This window comes from Lolium perenne, chromosome 4, assembly GCF_019359855.2.
Source record: "Lolium perenne isolate Kyuss_39 chromosome 4, Kyuss_2.0, whole genome shotgun sequence".
Classification (NCBI taxonomy): domain Eukaryota; kingdom Viridiplantae; phylum Streptophyta; class Magnoliopsida; order Poales; family Poaceae; genus Lolium; species Lolium perenne.
In genome coordinates, this window is record NC_067247.2 from 110,973,530 (window position 1) to 110,987,880 (window position 14,351).

Below are 14,351 nucleotides of genomic sequence, written 5' to 3' on the forward strand. Positions count from 1 at the left end.
AACGAGCGAGCTTCCGAGCGTGGCGACTGTGCGCGGTGAAGAAGTCGAAGCTTTGTTCCGATCTGCAGTCATATTACGGCGCAAAAAACTATGCACAAATAATAGTATGGACCGAAGAATATTTGGCCAAATAAATTTGCAAAGAGTAGTTAACTGGAAGTATAGCACCTGATTTTTTGTATCGGACGGTGCTGATATAACCGTGCTCATAGTCGATGGCGATATTCGTTCTTCCGAACGTAACGACCAAGAAATCGCCCGTAGTTGAAGTGGTCCGACGAGTATACTGCTGACCCGTATACGTCAGCTAGACGATCCATACCTGTCTCGTTTATTTTTCTTGAACGCTGGTACACGGCCAGTTGTGTGTTAACCCATAGCTCAAGTTGGTGCTGATTGACGTAAACTTTTGGCAGACCGATTCCTTATCCCGTGTGGCTTGATGTCTTCTTATTGTGATTGATTGATCCAATCGAGTGACATACGGACAGAGCTCTATGCTTGATGCACGCACGTTTGACCTTCCAATACTTCTTTAATCAGCAACTAGGCGGGTTTGGAGCTTAGACGAAAAAGCGAATCCCACTTGAATCTTCCAGGCCTGAGCTGGTCTTTCTCACAAACACTGGAAACACCGTTGAAATTCTGTAGGTTGTCGATGATGATGGATCCCGCCCGGATAACGTAATTCAGTCGTCGCGTTCCCACAGACGGCGCCAATTGATGAGGCGGTTCCTCGGCAATGCCCACCATGAGAGGCTTTGGTTTTAGAGAAAGGCGACGACGGAAGTTCCGGGAGCGAGGCGGTACACGATGTACCCAGGTTCACGTCCCCACGGTGGAGGATCGCTACGTCCTGCTAGCAATCCACTATATGAATATATGAGTACAGGGGACCGCCATAGGCGGAGTTATTGAATCTAGTCTAGTTCTAATCTATGGGTTGTGATGTCTAGGCGTGTCGCCCTATGTTTTATGTTTCTGATTATGCTTAGGGGTGCCCCTACCTGGCTTTATATATCAGTCAAGCTAGGGTTTACAAGAGTCCTAGTAGGATTCGTATTGGAGTCTTCTTTCTTGCAACTAGATGACCGGTTGCGCTATCGCGCAAATGAAAGAATCAAGTAAGAATTTAAACCATAAGATTTAGCTCCATCATCATCCGACTGCGTGCATTGCAGAAAATGTCCTCGACAGACACTTTGCCCTTTGTTGGCTACTCCCTCTGCCCTCCATTTGACGGTTCTTTCCGCATCTCCATTTGACGGTTCCTTCCGCCTCTCCTGCATACTCCTCTTCCTCTTCCGACCCCTTAGACCCACCCATCAATCTAGCATCATACCATTGCCGTTAGGGGTCTGGATTCAACATATATTAAGCAAACTAAAGAAAACACTTATTTGATATAGGCGAAAGAGGCTGGAATCACATCATAATATTACTTGAGTATAAATTATCTCTATATTAACCATAGGTGGATCGTTAGAGAAGTAGAACAATGCTGGCAGTAGTCAATTTAATCTTGTAAGTAAATAGATGTATGACATACATCGTGGGATCCTTGATTCATAGAATGGGTATAATAATGTTAGCTGCTAACAGTAATTAATATATTTGATTAACCACCTACAGGAATACAGGTCTCATGGTACTCATATTTAGTGAAACATGAAATCATATTTACAAAGAAGTTTAAGTAGCTGACATAGATCGTACATGTCAACTTCATCAAATATAGGCAGTAAAATTGTCTCGAGACACGCTGAGACCTCTGAAATCTGCCGGTTCCAGCTTCAAGCGGATGCACAATTTAGTCTCGTAGTAGTTATGGGTCATACGCTTAATTCTGCCATTGATAACCCATTGCATCCAACGCAAAGGTAAAAGCAAGACAATATTGTGACCCATAAATTTTATCCATGGTGTTATATATGACTGGGATTTATTGGGTTTAAACCGTGAGATCCCAGTTAGCCACCCATCATAGATTGCAACATAGATAGATACAACAGGTGGTCCATCTAAAACTAATATTGTCATAAATATAATACAGAACATAGGTGGCACTAACACCTGCAATGATTGTTGGTTGTGGACTGCATGCTCCCTCGTCTTTGGTGTGCTCCTCTTCTCTTCTCCTAAGCCGTCGCTACTGGTTTGTCGCTATGACCTCTGCTACGCCCCTTATGGACAGATGTTTGCTAAAATGTGGGAAAAAACGAATCCATAGAGAAGTAAATATCTTCAAGACCCTAACAACGATACTATCGTATAAGTGTAACTATCATGCTATTGTTTTGAGAATATAATGCAAATATAAATTCATACTATCATGCTATATTTTTCAGTCCCACAAAGTGAGCATCAAGAACTGAGTTTTCATTAATCATGTAAGTGAATGATAAACTGCAGGTGAAAATAACTCAGAACTATGGGGAAGTAAGAACTCTTCACTAACAAAAAAATCAATACCAAGCTGAAATCCTGAAGGTAGCATACATATCTGCATTATTGCCCGCCTCATCAGGAATTTGGGACTTGTTGTACCACGAGGTGCACATAATTTAATCTACATCATTCATATGAATCATTCAACAATTATTGTTGGAGTTCAAAAGAGGTCTAAAGCAACCTGTAGAAAGCAATGTGCAAGAATAGAATTAAGACTTGCATCAAGTCCTATGCATCTTCCTTAAACGATATGTTGACCATCAATGCTCTATCAAGAGAGGATGGAACACTTAATGTTGGTTATTTTTCCTCACCAGTGAGATGTCTTAAACGTGTCTTGCATTTGAATGGAATAAACATTGGCGAGGAAGTTTATTAGTCAAAGAAACAAAGCAGCATGAACTTAATTAACTGGTTATTAACCTTATTTAGTTGTGTAAACTGCACTCCTATAGTTCTAGGGCTTCAATATCTTCTTGCAAAAGAGAAAATACATAAACACCATTTCTAGGAGCAATGGAAATATTACCTGGGAATCTCCATTTCCAAAAACAATGTTGCATTGCACAGGTAGAAGATACCTAACAGCCTTTAATGGATTTACTGAAGCTTTATGTTCCTTCACCAACTTCAAAAGAATTAGATAGTTGCATTCAATATAACCCAATACTACACTGCTTGTTTCACAAATCAAATAAAGACGCGCTTCAACGCGTCACTGTAGGAGTAGGCTTCTTATCACATCAATGCTTGTTTGTAACTCGGTTCTCACCGTCAGGCAACAAGAATGTTTGGAGGCACCGGGCATCTTCCTATTCCTCTTTCATCTGTTCCTTGTGTCACATCTTTCGCTTCCACGAGCTACAGATCTTTGGGGAAGAAAGCCACTACTATTTCTATGTTGACCAACAAATTTGGAGGGGGCAAGAATAAATGATCCTACTATGTACGTATCCAACCCAACATAAATATAAGTCAGGACGTCAGACAATGTAATGAAGACTGGAGCTATTTTTTAGGCTTATAGAATTTTAAAGTACAGTCTACTGTCTATTTAACCAATATTCCATAATACAGGCTATTCCCAAATATTGTTTTAAGTTTGCTCTTTTGTGCACAATATATCACAACACAGTTCAGGGGTAAGCAATGTGCCAAAATACAGAATACACATATAAGGAGATACCCAAATTCAGACATCAATCACTCGTAAAAAGTTAAGCTATAAACGAAACTCTATACGCAGTATGCATATCTAGGAGACATTATAATAGAAACATTGTATGTATCCGAATGTTTGCATTCATATATAATTAAAGCACCATTCCTCGTTTAGGAAGAAAAGTTAACCGCGCTTCCTAGTGTAAAAGCACAAGCTTCAACCCAACAGATGTCAAAACAGAATAACTAACCCCCATGAAAAACAAAGAACAAGAGAATTCACATGCAAAAACAATTACCCGACCTATTCTCCTTGAGGGTGCATATCTTCTAGATCATCCATGTCCTTTTCCTGAAGATAGAGCATCCATGTCCTTTTCCTGAAGAAAAATAAGGCAAGGATACACTTTAAGCCAGCATAAATAAAATAAGTACAGAAAAAAGCAACAAGCAAAAGTATATAAACAGGAGCGGGGGAATAAAAAGGAGTGTTTTCATCGAAGTAAAAGAAGTACAGTGAAAAAAGGAAAGCATGTTTTCCTCAGCGAATACAATGTATTTGTTAATTAAAACTGAGTACTGTAAATAGACATCAACAAATAACTCCCAATGATTTATTTTCTTACCTTTTAAAAACAAGAACACATGTGCATAAATTAGTCGGGAAGGGATTATTTTTAGGAAGAACCAAAATACAAAGAAATAGTAGTGGAGAAACCGATTGTATACCTCCATATTCAGCATGTACTGGAATAAAAGAATCAGCATCACCTTCAGAATTTTTCTTGCCCATGTATTGATTCCTGAACCTCAACATATTATCCTGTAAGTTTTAGATAATCACCGGCTAGATAAAAATATGAGACAGAAAGCAAAAAATGTAAGTTGCAACAAAGCCCTAACAATATCCTAACTGCTAGAACCGCTGCCACCAAATTTCAGACAAAACAGGGACACACAAGACACTTTTTTTACGACGAGATGTTATCTTACCAAGAAGCGCTGGATGTTGTCCATTTTGCTAACAGAAACATAAGCTGCAGAATCCATCATAACCTGATCATGTATCCTGCACATTTAACCGAATGGCTTGGGACGTTTTCTGGTGCGCTTGCTTTCCGTGGCCTCAACCTATAACCTGCATTTTAAAAGGCTGGGCTTCAGGGAATGAAAACTAAAATTACAGGAAAGTCCTACTCCATTGTACAATAGCAGAGAAATGCATATTTGAAAGTTGAATGTTTGTGCATGGTCCACTTTATTATATGCATTGGGACAACAATAACAAAGCTAAAACACCTTATTAAGATGCCGAAACAAATAAGTACCAGGATGAAGGACAATCATGGAAAAGTTTTGTATTAAGTACACATCAATGTTTTCTTAATCTCCCTGTACTACTTCTATTCCAGTGTACTAATGTAATATTATAAATGAATTACAAAGATTAAATAAAGTCGGTATAAGATTATAAGGCCATCAGGAAATTAGAAAATTAAACATTAGCAAACATGAGCACAGATTTCAACCCAAAACATCAGGGAATTAAATTATGTGGGGAGCCTCCTTTAAGCAGAGTTGAATTATATAATTATATTTATGTTGTATCCTGACTTCAGGAGGAGGGGCCTAATACCGGAATGAAACATAGTATTCTATTCTCATTGATTGCAGCCTCCGATCAACAATAAACTGAAAAGTTAGAACATCATCATAATTTGGCAAGGAAATTTTCTACTGAGATGGGCACTGGAACCCACCTGTTCATTCACCTTGTTGTCGTCGTCTGTAAAATCGACTACACGGTGATTGCTCATTATTACAGGGTATGGCTTGCACTACTGCAACTATGAAGAAAACAATGCATATGATATGAATCAGAGGTTTTGGGTGGAAGGGCTTCTTCACCAAATAAGAAGGTAAAAATATAGTAATAACAAGACACCAATCACCATATATGGACAGAGGTAAATGAAGCACACATGATGCAGTATAACTGTCTAAACATTGTCATCGACATGCACAACACAACAAAGGCACATAACTCTATCGAAGGAATGAATATGAAGACTGATATTCCGAATCGTTGGAGAAAATGCATTGCAAATAGATAATCCGAAAGGCTGAACATGTTACAAGAAAATTTTCATCATGTCCCAGTGGGAGGAAAAATTATACCCCATCATCTGCGCTCTAGGCAACACCCCAAGCCCCCCTCCTCCACCCAACAACGGCCCCATTATCTCCTTCACCCAGCGCCACCACGAGAGCCGACCCAGAGTCGCCGTGTTCTCTTATTCATGTGGTGAACAGAGAGAACACAAAATGTAAGTAATACTACATGACTGAAGATATTCCCACATAGATGGAGAAAATTATTTTTCAGAATAACCGTAAAGATGCAATTTTATTTGCTGGGAAGAAAATGCCACAAAAAGAGATAATACAAATATTGTTTGAGTTATGCATAGCTGGAAATCCTCCTAGCCAATTCATGATCTGAAATTTGGAAGTGATACTTGAAAATCTTCACAGAAACACCAAAAGTCACAGGCTGAACAAATTACAGAAATGCAAAGATACAATTTAATTTGCTAGAAAGGAAATGTCATGTTCTTTATTTAGATGAAAGGAGATACATCAAAATATTATTTGATTTCTGCTTAGTTCAAAATCTTCCTAGACAATTCATGTGTTGAAATTTGGAATGTAGGGCTTTAGAGCCTCAAGGTTTTCAATAAGATATGCATATTATGACTTTAGAGCCTCAAGGTTTAAATAAGATATGCATGTCAATGCCTGTAAACAAAACACACTTAGAATTTCCCACTATTATCGTCCCCCACAGGTTTTCATTGGAAAATAAAAAGATAACAAGAAGACTATTACCAGGCCATGGTTGAGAGCTATGGTAAATGACTTACCAACTTCCAAACTTTCCCCTTGCTTCCCATGGTCTCTTCCCCTAGCTACAAAAATAACAATGAAGCGTTTTAGGGATGTATGCTTGCTCAATTGCATCCTACTCCTACAGGAAGAAGTCATATGAATAGGTAACAATTGTGACATGACCTACCTGATGTTAAGGAAACACTGTAGATGCCCCTCCTAACAGAAATCCAGCTTTGCAAATTGGGTTAAAGCAATATATTTAATCCACCACAACAAGCTGCATACCAACAAGATAAGATCATAAGAGTACTTCAACAGATATTATATGAATACACTGGCCTATCTAATAATATTCGACAGAATATCTCAACACTAACTTTGAATATTCGAATACCGATGCCAGTGTTTCAAAGTCATGCTATATGATGTATCGGATGACAGTCCCATGCATCTACCAATGATCTGGGATTATACTATACCGCTCATGCCTATCAGTTTTCCATGTCATTATACAGGTTCTGTATGAAGATCATAATAAACAGATAGATCGACAGAGCCAACAAACTCTCCAACACGAAAATCACTTCAATCATTCCTGCTAAAACCTATGCATAATTTGAACAGAAACGGGAAGGGGCACTACGAACAGAAACAACACACTCAGGCATGTAGAGCAAGTTAAGTGTAAACAAACAGAAAATTACAAGGTAAATAAAATTATACCTAGCACAATACAGGAGATGAAATAGCTAGCAACTGTACATGATGAGGTAGTGGTGAACTCAAATCTGTGTCTCCTCTGCTGGTAGTTGTGAGACGGAACTGCGGCCGTGCCATGCAGAGATGGAGAAGGTGCGGGCCTTGAATCCGTCCAAAACAGGCCTTGCTCTACCCGCCTCGCATGCAACAGTGCATACCAGCGGTGCAGCCGTCTCTATGCGACTGTCGCCTCACGATGGTGGCACCCTCAGTCTCCAGAGATGGTTGTTCCACCGACGCAAGCATCTGTCCTCCAGTTGTCAGTGGTGGACGGCCTGCTCTCGTGCCATCTTCGAAGGCAATGACCACAAAGAGCTGTGCAAGCCGTCATGTGAACAATAAATGAATTAAACAGACGTTAACGCCCCCAAAGCATTTAGAATGACCAGGACACTGGAGTGTCCATATGGCACTCACATCTACCATCAAACAAATTAGTAGGTTCAGAGGGGAATTTGAAAAGAGGGAAACTCACACATAAGCTCTGAAAGAAGCAGCCAGTCACAAATGAAGAGAAGCCGAAATGAAGAACCATCTCTGAACCATGCAGCTAGCTCAAAGCAACATCAAGAATTGTTTGGCTAGATGCACGAATTTGGATGGACAGAATACTTCTGTATTTGGAAATGATGTCTTGACCTGTAAAGAAAAGAAGATATCATGTTATAATGGAGAGATTTAACAACTTAAAAGACCACATCTACTCACACATAATGTTATAATGGAGAGATTTAACAACTTAAAAGACCACATCTACACACACAGTAAACTGAACTATAGCAGTAAATACATTGCTTTCAGCCATGCTCACATCTGTCTCAACAATGCTACTCATTTAAAGAGAGAGAGAGAGAGAGAGAGAGTTGTAAAGCTACTTCTAAACATAGCATAGAACAAACCATTGTCAGTTTTATATACCGACACTGAAAATCTGGGATTGAGCACACTATTATTTTGCAGACCATATATTCATATGAGTTATCCGCTTCTTTTGTCACCAAACAGTTACCCTGCTTCTTTTGTATAGTAAACAAATGACACTTCGTAAACCATAACAGATTAATGCATCATTAGCAAATAATACAAAACAAAAAGATTGCAAGAAAAGGTAAGCAGAGCAGGGCCCAGCAATATCAGTATACAAAGGTTCCCTTCACAACAAAACAAGCCATTTTGGTAATTTTGGCAATTGGAAACATCTGCATTAGTATCTATTAGGAAGCACTATTTTATACTCACACATAGTAAAAGATTGAACCTTTGTCGTCTCCCAATTCCAAAGTGTATAGACGCTCACTTTGCATCCCTGCAACCAACGAAGATTGATTTAAGAAGATTCTAACCTAAAATATCATGTCACTTTAGAACTACAAACTACTGATCTCAGATACTCAATCAAACTCACTTTATGCTTCTTTCATTTCTTTACTGCTGCACTCTCTAGTTCAGAACTGAAGGGAATGACTTCAACGCACTATTGCATATGCTTTCATCGTAATATTCCATTCCCAACATTACTTGCTCCTTGTCAAAACACCCAAGAATGCAACGAACAAGGTCGTATAGCAAGAATACAAACTATTCAGACGGATAATCTGGTTAAGAGCTCATCGTCAGTATTTTTGCCTCCCAACAACAATTTTCTCCTTTTTTTCTCTTCAACCTGCATCAACAATTCATGATTTGTAAAAGTTGCAGCGGCAAGGGGAAGAAAATACCACAAAATAAGACGAAAAGGGAACAAAACACTACATACACCTGGGAAGTTGCTGATGATTTGAAGCTGGCTGTAAATCACATTGCTTGCCTAGATCAATCCATCCCCAGATCCTTCTTGGAATTTCATCAACCACCTTGTAGGCATAGAGAAAACAAGTCTGCACAAACAAAGATTAGAAGCTCTAGGAGCAAGGCACTTGAAGAACGAGGCAAATATCATGAAAAGGAGAGCAGCGTGCACCTTCTTGAGAGGGCCAAATATGGCGAGGTTAGGCAGGCGTTCTGGCAGAACGGTTCTGCACTGGCTGTTTGTGCTTCAGCTGTTGAGCAGGAGGAAGAGATCGACCGAAGTAGCAGTTCCAGCTCAGTGAGAGAGAAACGGGTTGGGGCTAGCCATGGCTCCCCCAGACCTGAGACGTCTCCATCGCCGTCGACCACCCCCTGCCGAGGACAACGACGACAGGCCATAGGTCTCCTCTTTATGGCTGCCAGATGCGCCGCCACGCGCCGCCTGTCATCGCGGCTGCTGCGTCCAACCGTCGTAGTCGCTGATCCCTGCCGCCTCCAGCCGCCGGCGTCGCTGCTCCCTGCCGCCGCCGGCGCTCGAGAGCCTTTCCCCCAGATGCACCGCTCCCAGGGACGCCGCAGGGGCGCGGGCTCCCTTTGCCAGGGGCCGGTGCGGGCGAGCTCCGCCAGAGACCGGGCAGGCGACCTCCGGCGCGAGCGAGCTCCGCCAGGAGCCGGTTGTGGACGGGCTTCTCAAGGCGCGGCGAGGCGTCGCGCGGCCACCACTCTCTGTGCCGCCACCCGCCTTCGTGCGGCCTCCTGCATCGTCTTCTCCGACCTGCCACCGTGGTCGTCCTCCTCTGGCTCCATCCCAAGGAGATGCGGCGCGCCACCATTGGAGAGGAGGAGAGACGAGAAACGGGGATTGGGCAAGAAAGGAGCACAGGGGATTGGAGCAGCGATCTAGGGTTTCACCCCTGCCATGCGGAGAGGAAAAAGAACGCGACCGATCAACCGGCCGTGTCTGCCTCTCGCCGCCGGGGCCCGCACATAGCTGGTCCCAGGTGTCATGGACTCTTTTAGAAGCTAAACGAGTGGGAAAGATTTTTACTTCATCCAACGGCTGGAGTGAAAAGTGGAAGGAGATTTTTACTATTCAGAACCGATCCAACGTCATACGAAGGTTTGCCCCTTTGGATGGTCTGGTTGGCCGGGTAAGATTGCAACATTTATAGAAGAAATTCAAGTTGATTTTCCTTGTGGATCCAGCTTCTCGAGTCCTTGTGCTGGTCTAGCTTCATAGTTTGCATCGGGTATGGCAATATCGAGTACCCGAAGGGTTATGCCCACGTCAGAGGGCGAGTAGGAACTAAGCTTGGGGATGCTTGATACGTCTCAAACGTATCTATAATTTCTTATGTTCCATGCTACTTTTATGACAATACCTACATGTTTTATTCATACTTTATATCGTTTTGATGCATTTTCCGGAACTAACCTATTAACAAGATGCCGAAGTGCCAGTTCCTGTTTTCTGCTGTTTTTGGTTTCAGAAATCCTACAAAGGATTTATTCTCGGAATTGGACGAAATCAACGCCCAGTATCTTATTTTTCCCGGAAGCTTCCAGAGCAACGAAGATGGGCCAGAGGGGAGCCAGGGGGCCCCACCCCACAAGGCGGCGCGGCCAAGGGGGGGGGCCCTGGTGTGTGGTCCCTCCAGACCCCTTCCGACTCCGACTCTTCGCCTATATAAGCCTCCCTGACCTAAATCTTCGAGACGAATAAGCCACGATACAGAAAACCTTCCAGAGCCGCCGCCATCGCGAAGTCAAGATTCGGGGGACAGAAGTCTCTGTTCCGGCACGCTGCCGGGACGGGAAATTGCCCCCGGAAGGCATCTCCATCGACACCACCGCCATCTTCATCAACACTGCTGTCTCCCATGATGGGGAGGGAGTAGTTCTCCATCGAGGCTAAGGGCTGTACCGGTAGCTATGTGGTTCATCTCTCTCTCCCATGTGATCTTTATGTGATCATGAGCTTTGTGATCTAGTTGAATATCATCTATGTGCTACTCTAGTGATGTTATTAGAGTAGTCTATTCCTCCTTCATGATATAAAGGTGACGGTGTGTGCATTATGTAGTACTTGGTATAAGCTATGATTGTGATCTCTTGTAGATTATGAAGTTAACTGTTACTATGATAGTATTGATGCGATCTATTCCCCCTTTCATAGCCTGACGGTGACAGTGTGCATGCTATGTTAGTACTCGGTATAATTGCAATGGTCTATTATGCACTCTAAGGTTACTTAAATATGAACACTGAATGTTGTGGAACTTGTTAACTCTGGCTTGAGGGAGCTCTTGTAGCCCTACGCAATGAATGGTGTTTGTCATCCAACAAGAGAGTGTAGAGAAAGTAGTATTTGTTTATTCAGTTATGTGATCAATGTTGAGAGTGTCCACTAGTGAAAGTATGATCCCTAGGCCTTGTTTCCAAGCACTGAAACTCCGTTTATTTACTGTTCTGTTGCATGTTTACTCGCTGCCATCTTTATTTCAGATTGCTATTACCACTCATATTCATCCATATCACTTGCATCTTACTATCTCTTCGTCGAACTAGTGCACCTATACATCTGACAAGTGTATTAGGTGTATTGGGGACACAAGAGACTTCTTGTATCGTAATTGCAGGGTTGCTTGAGAGGGATATCTCTGACCTCTACCTCCCTGAGTTCGATAAACCTTGGGTGATTCACTTAAGGGGAACTTGCTGCTGTTCTACAAACCTCTGCTCTTGGAGGCCCAACACTGTCTACAGGAATAGAAGCGTGCGTAGACATCAGTGTGGGAGGACGATGTCGTCTGGCTCACTGCCATGGTTGGCAGAGCACACCGTCGCACTGCCACCACCGCCACCAATGTGGGCACAACATGGGCCATGGACACCGCCCATGCTCGTTGAACCCGTCGAGAATGAGGAAGATGAGTAGGTACCGTCGTCGACGCCCGCATGGAGGCAGAAGTAGTTATTCTTTTCTTTTATTTAATTTCTATGTAAGTTATGTTGGAATGACTGGATTTTTTTAAAATTTTGCGTGCTTTTAGTTTTCATTTGTATTTAATTTGGCCTTGGCCAACGGGCCAAAATGACCATCTTAGACCAAATGGATTTGGTCGCTGCGGCGTTGGTCTAGTAGGCCAAACCGTGGCCTAAATTCTATCCGCAACTCAACCAAAGGAATAAAATTGGACAAAAAGATCGATGTTTTAGTTCGAGTCGCTGGAGATTCCTCAGTAGCTTGCCTTATGCTTCGCCCCCAACTCGAAATAACCCGGAACTGCAGTGGCACATAAAACAATCGGAAATGCATGGAGACAATGCGCTAGCAGTACCAAATCGTCCGGCAGCCAAGTATCAATCCATATCGAACTTGTGTTTGGCACCTCGCCTAACAATGTTTTGTTTTTCTTGGAGAACGATGTTCTTGAGATATTTATGGACGTAGAGAGCTGAAATGTCTACTACCTCCATCCCAAGACTTAAGGCTTAATTTTTTCAGAAAGATAAATAAAGTAAAGTTTGACCAAACTTTTAGAAGAATTTATAAATAAATATGATATTTTGTAGGTATCATATGAAAATACATTTCATTATCTATCTAATGATATTGATTTTGTACTTTTCATGTTAATGGTTTTTTGATAAAAATTTAGTCAAACTTAACCTAGTTTGACTTTCTAAAAAAAATATAGATCTTAAGCCTTGGGATGGAAATAGTACTTAACGATTAGAGAATTCAGAATAATCCTGTTCTTCTCCCGGCTAGCACAGACGACAAACTTAATTGGAACGTGAATAATTATTTCGAGAATATTTTCGTACTCATCCTCTGCAGAAGAAACGCTTCAAAATACCGTTTCAAACGCTGATATCAAATCATGTAATTAATCGCCGATAGCGATCAAACACGCGATCTGACCGGATCTTCCCTCTGGCCGGGAGCACGCACGGCCAAGTCAATGAATTTAGGAGCGTGCGTAATGAGCAGCAACTGTCATGTTACGGTTACTTTCACACAGCTGTTGATATTTCCTTTAATTTTTTGCGGTTACAGAGCCGTTGAGTTGAGCCCTGCACGTACGTTTTGCCTGGTAGCGAGTAGCAGCAACGGAGCGATGGCTGGCGGTCGCCGTGCGGCCGTGTCCGTCGAATAGATGTGGGTCAGCAGTCAGCACGTACGTGCCCGATCGATTTATTTCGGCCCGGAGCGGATATAGTGGTGTCATCGTCGGTCGACGGCCGTTCTGTTCCGGCGACGTTGCAAGACGGCCACGGATGGGACCCGTGCATGTACGATAATCGATAAACGCTGAATGGATTACACTAAGGGTTTGTTCGGTTCTGAAATTAGGAGGAATGGAACGGGATGGTTCCGCACCCAGTACCCATTCTCGTGTTCGGTTGGGTAGAAGGAACGGAACCAACTAGTTCTTTAGAATAGAATATACCGCGTAGATGCGGAATGTAGATGCGGAATGCACTCGTCCGGCCGATTTGGCAGAATGCGGAGGAACGAGACACTAACCACCGAGCAGATGAAAAGAAAAATGGAAAAAATCACGTTAACCACATAGTACGGTCAGCACGCGTGGTAGCGCACGCCCACGGCGGCGGCCCAGCATAGCCAGTGACGGCGGCGCACGCCCGCGGCGGCGACCAGCACGGCCAGGGGCATCGACGGCGGCGTACGTTCACGATGGCGGCCAAGCATGCGCGGCGGCGAGGACAGCCAGCACGCGCGGCAGCGGCCCAGCACGGCCATCGGCGGCGGCGCACGCCCCGCGATGGCGGCCCGGCACGGCTAGCGGCATCGGCCCAGCACGCGCGGTGATACGCGTACAACACGCGTCCGTTGGGAACCCCAAGAGGAAGGTGTGATGCGTACAGCGGCAAGTTTTCCCTCAGTATGAAACCAAGGTTTATCGAACCAGTAGGAGCCAAGAAGCACGTTGAAGGTTGATGACGGCGGGATGTAGTGCGGCGCAACACCAGAGATTCCGGCGCCAACGTGAAACCTGCACAACACAACCAAAGTACTTTGCCCCAACGAAACAGTGAGGTTGTCAATCTCACCGGCTTGCTGTAACAAAGGATTAGATGTATAGTGTGGATGATGATTGTTTGCAGAAAACAGTAGAACAGTATTGCAGTAGATTGTATTTCAGTATAGAGAATTGAATCGGGGTCCACAGTTCACTAGAGGTGTCTCTCCCATAAGATAAACAGCATGTTGGGTGAACAAATTACAGTTGGGCAATTGACAAATAAAGAGGGCATGACCATGCACATAC

General features: G+C 43.0%; 1 long non-coding RNA gene across 1 annotated transcript; it reads right to left on the minus strand.

Moving 5' to 3' along the window:
* Positions 1 to 3,805: 3,805 nt before the first annotated feature.
* LOC127302971 (uncharacterized) lies at positions 3,806 to 9,991 on the minus strand. The gene is made up of 12 exons (XR_007853209.2): positions 9,224 to 9,991; positions 9,020 to 9,140; positions 8,669 to 8,926; positions 8,503 to 8,569; positions 7,739 to 7,902; positions 7,228 to 7,578; positions 6,689 to 6,781; positions 5,791 to 6,581; positions 5,373 to 5,459; positions 4,606 to 4,750; positions 4,342 to 4,435; positions 3,806 to 3,992 (listed from the first exon to the last, which is right to left on the minus strand). It is a non-coding gene; the product is annotated as an uncharacterized lncRNA (long non-coding RNA).
* Between the last annotated feature and the right edge of the window lie 4,360 nt (positions 9,992 to 14,351).